Source organism: Camelus bactrianus, chromosome 31, assembly GCF_048773025.1.
Source record: "Camelus bactrianus isolate YW-2024 breed Bactrian camel chromosome 31, ASM4877302v1, whole genome shotgun sequence".
NCBI classification, from domain to species: domain Eukaryota; kingdom Metazoa; phylum Chordata; class Mammalia; order Artiodactyla; family Camelidae; genus Camelus; species Camelus bactrianus.
The window spans coordinates 15,642,333-15,649,542 of record NC_133569.1 but is presented as its reverse complement, the minus strand read 5'-3'; positions in this window follow the sequence as shown (position 1 = coordinate 15,649,542).

Here is a 7,210-nt window from a genome sequence, read left to right as displayed (position 1 = left end):
CGGACGGAACAGCCTTTTCAGAGCCAGGCATCTGGCCACCATGCCCCCCACCCCCCAGGTGCCTGTGTCTGGTCCCACTGGCCCCTCTTGGCCTCCTACACCTCTGGGCTTTTTTTTTTTTTTTTCTTAATTTTTTTGGTGGTGGGGAGGGAGGTAATTAGGTTATTTGTTTTAAGAGGAGTACTGGGGATTGAACCCAGAACCTTGTGCCTGCTAAGCATGCGCTCTGCCACTTGAGCTACACCCTCCCCCCTGCACCTCTGGGCTTTTGACTGTTCTGTTCCCTCCCCTGGAATCTCCCCCAGCCCAGCTCCCAACTCCTCCAACCAAACTCTGCTGTTTGTCAAAGTGCTCATCAAATGCTCTCTCTTTCGGGAAGCCTTCCCCAGATTTCTCCCCTCCGGTAGGAAGGCGCTTTCTCTCCTCTGGCTGCAACCCCAGCAGCCTTCTGTACCCGCTCAGATGAATAATCTCCAGTGTGTCCCAGGAATAACTAATTGATGAAATGCTCACAACAGCACATCTGCAGTTATTACGCTGTTTATTCTCATAGCCACTCAGTCAGGAGGGCACTAGGCCCATCTTGATAGAAGGGTAAGCGGAGGCTCAGAGACACGGGTAACTTGTCCAAACCACACGGTTGCTGGGTAGCGTGGGGCAAATGGGCAAACCGAAGGTACAAAGGAGGGCATGGCAGAGGGACCCGCCAGCGGAGCCCTGGGGATCTGCCGGCACAGCCCTGGAGAACCTGCACTGGGATGGCACTTCCCTCGGACCCGGGGTGGCTGAGAGGGTCTGTCCTGGGAAGTCCCACCAGCCTCAGGAGGATGCTGGTCTTGCAGGAGCTCCTGCCAGGGCAGGGAGAGGCCATTGTGTGTCTGCTGGTCACGGGGTCCAACCTCCTCGTCGACTGCTGGGACCTGGCTTCGAGTCACCCCTGCAGCATCAACTTGAGACGTCGCTTGGGGGCCTTGGGAATCCAGGTCTTGTCAAGTGTGACTCCGAGTTGAGACTTGCTCGCACTGTGCATGGTTTGCACTAAACCCCAAGCTATTCTAGAGAAAGTGACCTCGCTCGTGGAGAGCGCTGTCTGTGTCTGACAGCCGCCCGCCTCCTTGGCTCTCAGAACCCCCGCTCCCAGCCCACACACCCTGAGCTCCTCTCCACAAGGGGCCTTTTCCCAGAGGATTTCTCACTTCTCCTGTTCACCTGTCTGTATCAGTTTCCCCACCCATCAAATGGGTACAGCAGACTTGGCCTGGCTTGTTTCTTCACTGGGCCATTCTGAAGGCCTAAGGAAACCAGGCTGTGCTTTCTGAAGTGTGCAGAGGCCCCAGCGTGTGCGGGGTGATCTGGTGGACGCCCACTGTCTACTTTGTGGGAGTTCAGGGGATGAGAACGGAATTCTGACTGTGGAGAAGTATATGTCTTAGGCAAGGTCAAGAATGGCTGAGGCTGGCGGCTCGCAGGCCCTGGCCCAGGACAGCTCGAGAGGTTTTGCAGAATGACCAGTACATGGCCCCAGCTCCATGGTTCAGGATGGTGGCTCAGCCCAGCAGCTCAGAGCTGGGAGGGACTCCGAGGATGCTGCAGATGAGGAAGCAGGCCCAGAGGAGTGAAGGGACTGGCCTGAAGACACCCAGCTCAGCCCATGGCAAGAGAGCCAGGATGGGAGCCCCTTACCGGGCTGCCCGAGAGGCCCCTTTCCCCTCAGGGGTCCTGTCAGGGGGCCCTTCCCAGGAGTCCAGAACCAGCCAGCACAGAATTCCTCTTCTGTTTTCATACGCCCTGCATCCAAGAAACCATTTTACTGGGGCAGTTTTGAGAGCCCCTCAATCCTCATGCACTTCAAAGAGCTCATGGCGGGCGGCCAGTGGCCACTGCCGGGGACTTTCCTAACTCAGCTGAGGAAGCTGAGGCCAAGTGGGGGTGACACGGCCAGTGCTGGAGGCATCCTCGCCTTTCCTGTGCGCTGAGGCCACGTCCCCGGCCGCCCCATGTCACAAGCCATCAGGCTGCTGGCCCAGCTTCTCTCTTCCTAACTTTCCTCCTTCGGGCTCTTGGTCTGCTTGATGCCACAGGTTACCTTCAAATGATGAGACGTGTCCTGTGCACCCAAATCTTCACGCCCCCTGCTGCCTCCAGCAGAGCAGGGGACACCAGGGGTCAGACAGTACAGCCATCAGCACTTCTCTTATATAAAGTGACCCTCCTTGGCCGTTAGGGAGTGGCCACAGAATTACCCCTGCTTAAAGCTGGGAAAGGGGGTGGTGTGTGCAGCTCCATCTCATTCGCTAAAAGGAAAAGCGGAGACAGAAACCCCGCCTGGAGGAAGGGGCGCCCATCCCTCCACGTGCCTGAATAGAACCTGGATGGTAAATCCGAAAAGGTCTCAGGCTCCCATCCTTTCGGCCCACGGGCTACAGGGGAGGGGCTTCAGAGGGGCAGCAGAGCACATCACCTCGGGAAGGGGAAGGAAAAAAAAGAAAAACAGCCTAGAAAACGCGAATCGGCTCCGGGAGCGGCATAATGGGAAGCGTGATGTATGGTGCTGGGGACATTATTAATGGTTTGCTGATTTTTACCTTTAAAACCTTTGGGCAGATTATTTATTATGTCCTTGGCGTGCGTATGATCTATGGAGGGGGCACTAATCTGCGCTCCCCCGTGTCCCCGCTCCTCTACAGCTTCTAATTAGGCTGGAGGCTGCCCTCCCTGCCGGCTGTCGCCCTGCGCTAGCAGAGGAGGCAGCCCGGGCTCTGAGGACGGGGCTCTGGGCTCTCGGAAGGTGGAGCCAAGGCCGGCCTGCAAGTCAGGGAACCAGGTTTCCAGGCCTGACTTTGTACTCACTTGCTGTGTGACCTTGGGCCAGGGCGGGCCCTCTCTGGACCTCTGGGTGCTTCTCTCAAATGACACAGAGCCAAACAAGGCAGGTATATGGCCCCTCCTGGTCCGAAAGTCTCTTGATTCTAGGACACAGAGAATTGGAAAACAGCAGTGCTTTCCCAAAAGTCCAAGGTCACCAGCCTCAGCAGCCCAGTGTCTCTTAAGATGCGAAGTCATCCTTTCTCCTTCCGGCTCCTCTGCTGTGGCTGCTAAGCACCGGTAGGGGTGGTCTGGGCCCTCCAGTGCCCCGCTCATCCTGCTGCTGGTTAGGGACAGACCTGGGACTGGAAGCCATGTGCAGTGGGGCTCAGCCATTTCCAAGAAAATGAATCAGTTCCAAGTCTCACCCTTCCCACCTTCCACCATTGTACCCGGTAGGCAGGAGACCCTAGGTTTGTCCTCTCCTGGAACGGCTGTGATGATGGAGCTTCAAGAGGTCCCCAGATTCATCCCTCCAACTTGAGGGTGGGAGCCTCCAAGCCAACATGGAAAGTTGGGAAGCTGCGTCATTCCTCCTGAGACATGGTGGAAGAGTTAGAACTCAGACAAGGGACACTCCTCTGCTCCTGGCCCTCTGGGGAAGCCACTGTGCTCGCGAACTTCAATCTCATCATCTGTCAAGTGAGCCATAGTAATACTTGGGACATCTAGGGTAGGACCACCCATCCTTGTAAGGGACTGGCCTCATTGTGGCAGGGCGATCAGGGTCCTGGCCCCTGCACCGCACACATCACTGGTCCTGCCAATCATTGTGACAAACAAAAATGTTCAGTGCTTTTCTCAGGATCCCCACAGTTGGAAAACCACAAGTTCCCTGTTTATCGGGGACCGGCCAGTGGGGGTGTCAGGGATGCGGCCAAGGAGGGTGGGCCCTGGAGTGGGGAGGTGCTGGCTAGGACCACTTGGAATGCTCAGCCCCTCAGACCAAGGGCAAGACTGCTGGGAGGCCAGAGATGCAGCCCAGTGGAGACCAGCCCACCCGCCGTTGGCCTCTGGCAATGGGGCTCCGAGGGGAGGTGGTGGAGCTTGAAGCCCAACCCAAGGGGTACAAGGTAAGAGGTCTCTCAGAGCCCGGGGGTTGGGGCTTGGGGTCTGGCTGCATGGGAGAGAGAACCCAGGCCTGGGAGAGTCAGGTTTGGGTTTAAATCAGGACTTCAGCATCTACCAGCCGTATGTCCTTGGGCGACTCACCTCCGATCCCTTTTCTTCAGCCATGAACTGGCGCTAAGGCAACCTTGTAGGTGGTGGCAAAGCTGAAAAGTGACAGTGTACGTAAAAGTCTCTTCCTGGCACACAGTAGGGGTGCAATTTGGTATCTCAGGTTTTCGCTGGGCATCCTCAGACCAAAGCAGGAGCACAAACAGCAAGAGAGGGTGAGATCCCCCAGGGAGGGGACGGCGAGAGCAGAGCCGCCGGCTGAGGAGTCACCGGCGCCTCCGGTGCAAAGTGCAGGCAGAGGACGAGGAGCTGGAGCGGGGGCGGGGTGGGGGGACGGAGTTAGGGCCGTGGGCCACCGCCATCCCGGGAGATGGTGACCAAACCAGGCCCCAGTGTTTGGAAGATACACAACCAGCAGTGATTTCGGGGCCAAGAGAGTAGTGGGGGCGGTGAGCTGAGATGGAGGGGGATTGGATGAAAGTGGAGGTGGGGGCAGCGGTGGTGGGGGCGGAGCGTTCTCCCGACGGCCTGTGGGGGCTTCCTCTGGTCTTCTCAACGGCAAACTGGGTGCCTTTGGGCAATGACCCCCTCCTCCAACCAGGTCTAAGCATGTAACCCAGGAGGACAAGGGTAGGGCACGGGGGTGTCTGGAAGCAGCCCTGCGGCGAGGGTGTGGAGGCAATGGGAGGGCGGAGAGCTGGCTCAGCGGACGAGCATCAAGGGGCGGCCAGCCTCCCCTGCTGGATGCCGGGGCCCAGCCCAGGTGCTGGGCAGGCTTGCCGGGCGGAGGGTGGAAGGCCGATTACCCCAGGAGTCCGTGCCTGACTCCTTCCAGTGGAAGCTCCGGGACAAGCTGGGGTCACTCTTCTGGGGCAGCCGTGCTGGTGAGCGGGTATGAGCTGGAGGGCCCGTGCAGGCCGGCACGTCTGCCCCTCGTGAGTCCCACGGAAATCCAGGGCCCCGGGTGCCCACAGTGCCTCTGGGGGGCCGGCAGGGGGAGCGTTCTCTCCCCACTAATTGCCTCTCAGGAGAGGAAGGCAGAGAGAGAGGATGACCTGACTGACCCACAGTGTCCCTCAGGGAGACTGGATAATGACGGAGGGCAGGGAAGGGGCACGTGTGTGTGTGTGTGTGTCTGTGTGTCTGTGGGGCTGGCAGGGCTGGTGAGAGGTACTTAGCCTCTCTGAGGACCCCCGGGCCTGGCGGGATGGTCCGACCATAGGATGCAGGCCCCTTCAGGGGGAGGACGTACACGGGTGTTCCCCCTGGGGCTTGCTGAAATGCACCTTCCCAGGCCCACGTGCAGACACGTGGAACCAGACTTTCCTGCCTGGAAACAGCGTTTTAATGATGCTCTCTAAATGGTTTACATGTTCGTTAAAGTGAAGGAAAAAAATCCTGGCCTCTGATTGGTTTGGAAACTTCTCAGGACGCGTCCCCTCCCAAGCTGTACTTGTACTCAGGGCTTCGCGGACTGAGAACAGGTTACTTCTGTTCTGCGCACCTTAGAAGGGCCTTCCTGGAGCCAGAGCCTGGGCCTCCAGGTCAGACTCAGATGCAGGGAGCTGGGTGAGGAGGGAGGCGGGTGGGCGTGCAGGTGAGGGGGGCAGGGTCTGGGTTACAAGGCTGGCTGTTTGTCGCATTCCCTGGCAGGGCCTCTCCCACCCTGGGGACAGGGGACTTTGAGGTGAGCTATGGAGAGAGACCCAGTGTCTGGGCCCAGCATGGCCACTTTTCCAGCTGCCTGGTTTAGACAATGCACTTTTTCAGAATGGATGTCTTCTCACTCGGAAAAGGGAAGCTAGACTAGATCAGTGACGGGCCACTGGGACCGAACACTGTGTACAGCTGGGAGCTGGACAGCGCAGCTGGGCTGGGGCCCTAACCTGGACCAATAAAGTCAGAAGCTTTGGTGCAGGGTGTGGACCCGAGTCTTCAGTTCCTAGCCACTGAAGGATGGCCCCTTTGAGCTGGAGTCTCTGATCCCCAGCAGCTGGACAGGAGCTGGGGGAGGAGCTTGGTTTCTCCTCACTCACTTCTCTCCCCCACTTACTTCAAGGAGAAACTCCACTGGCTAAAAATGCTTATTTTACTGCTGAGACTAAAAGTCCTTTGGCAATGCTTTGAGTTGCAAACGCATCAGGTTTTGATTCAGGGATGGGTTGAGGCTAACATTTTCAAGAGGTGCTAAATTTCGGAGGCCTGGCCGTGCTGTGCAACACGGTTGCTCTAGAGCAGAGAGGTGAGGAGGAGACACCGAAATCCCCACCTTAGCTGATGGCCCTGAAATACTTCATCACCAAGTCAGAAGAAAGCATAGAGTTTTCCATTAAAAGCAATTTTTTTTTTTAAATATAAGGGGCAGAAACATTTGAGGGCTTAAAGCAGGTGAGTTTGTAATTGAAAGGAGGATCCATAGATGGCTAAACTTTGAGTTTAACTCTTAGCTTTATAAAACCAGGTTATCTAGAGCTTCCAATATCTGTACGTAAGTAGAACATTACTTAAGGACATGCTGGAATCAGTTGAACCAAAAACCCCATCTAACTGACTTTCGTAACTAGTTTGCAGTAAATTCATTCAACAAAGTGTTGATCACCTTTAGTTATTTATTTATGGGCCCTGAATCAAACTGAAGAAAATATGGTACAATGGAAAAGGATGTGGCCTTTGGAGTCTGAAATATCTGAGTTTAAATCCGGCCTTCGCTCCTACCTCATTGTGTGAGCTTGGACAAGTTTATTAAGTCTCCTCTGCCTCGGTTGCTTTGTCTGTGAAATGGGGATAACTGTGTCGACTTGCCTGCTCCCCAGACACGTTGAGAAGATTAAATGTGTTCACTTATGTCTCATATGGTATCTAACACATAACAAGCATGGAAAACTTAGCAGTTCTAATTAGAATACTGATATTTTTCCGACATACATGTAATGAAGTTTTGTATGTTATCTACTTCTCAACAATGCAGCAAGGAAGATTCTATTTGGCCCACTTCATAGGTGTTGAAACTGAGGTGCCATCACTGAGACTTGAGCCAAGGTCATCCAACTCCAAGTCCCACACTCTCTCCATTGCATTCTCTTGACCAGAGACCGACATGCCATTTTAACGAAGTGCCAGGTCAGTAGGTGCCAGGGGTGGCTGTCTCTGTCATTTGGGGAGATAG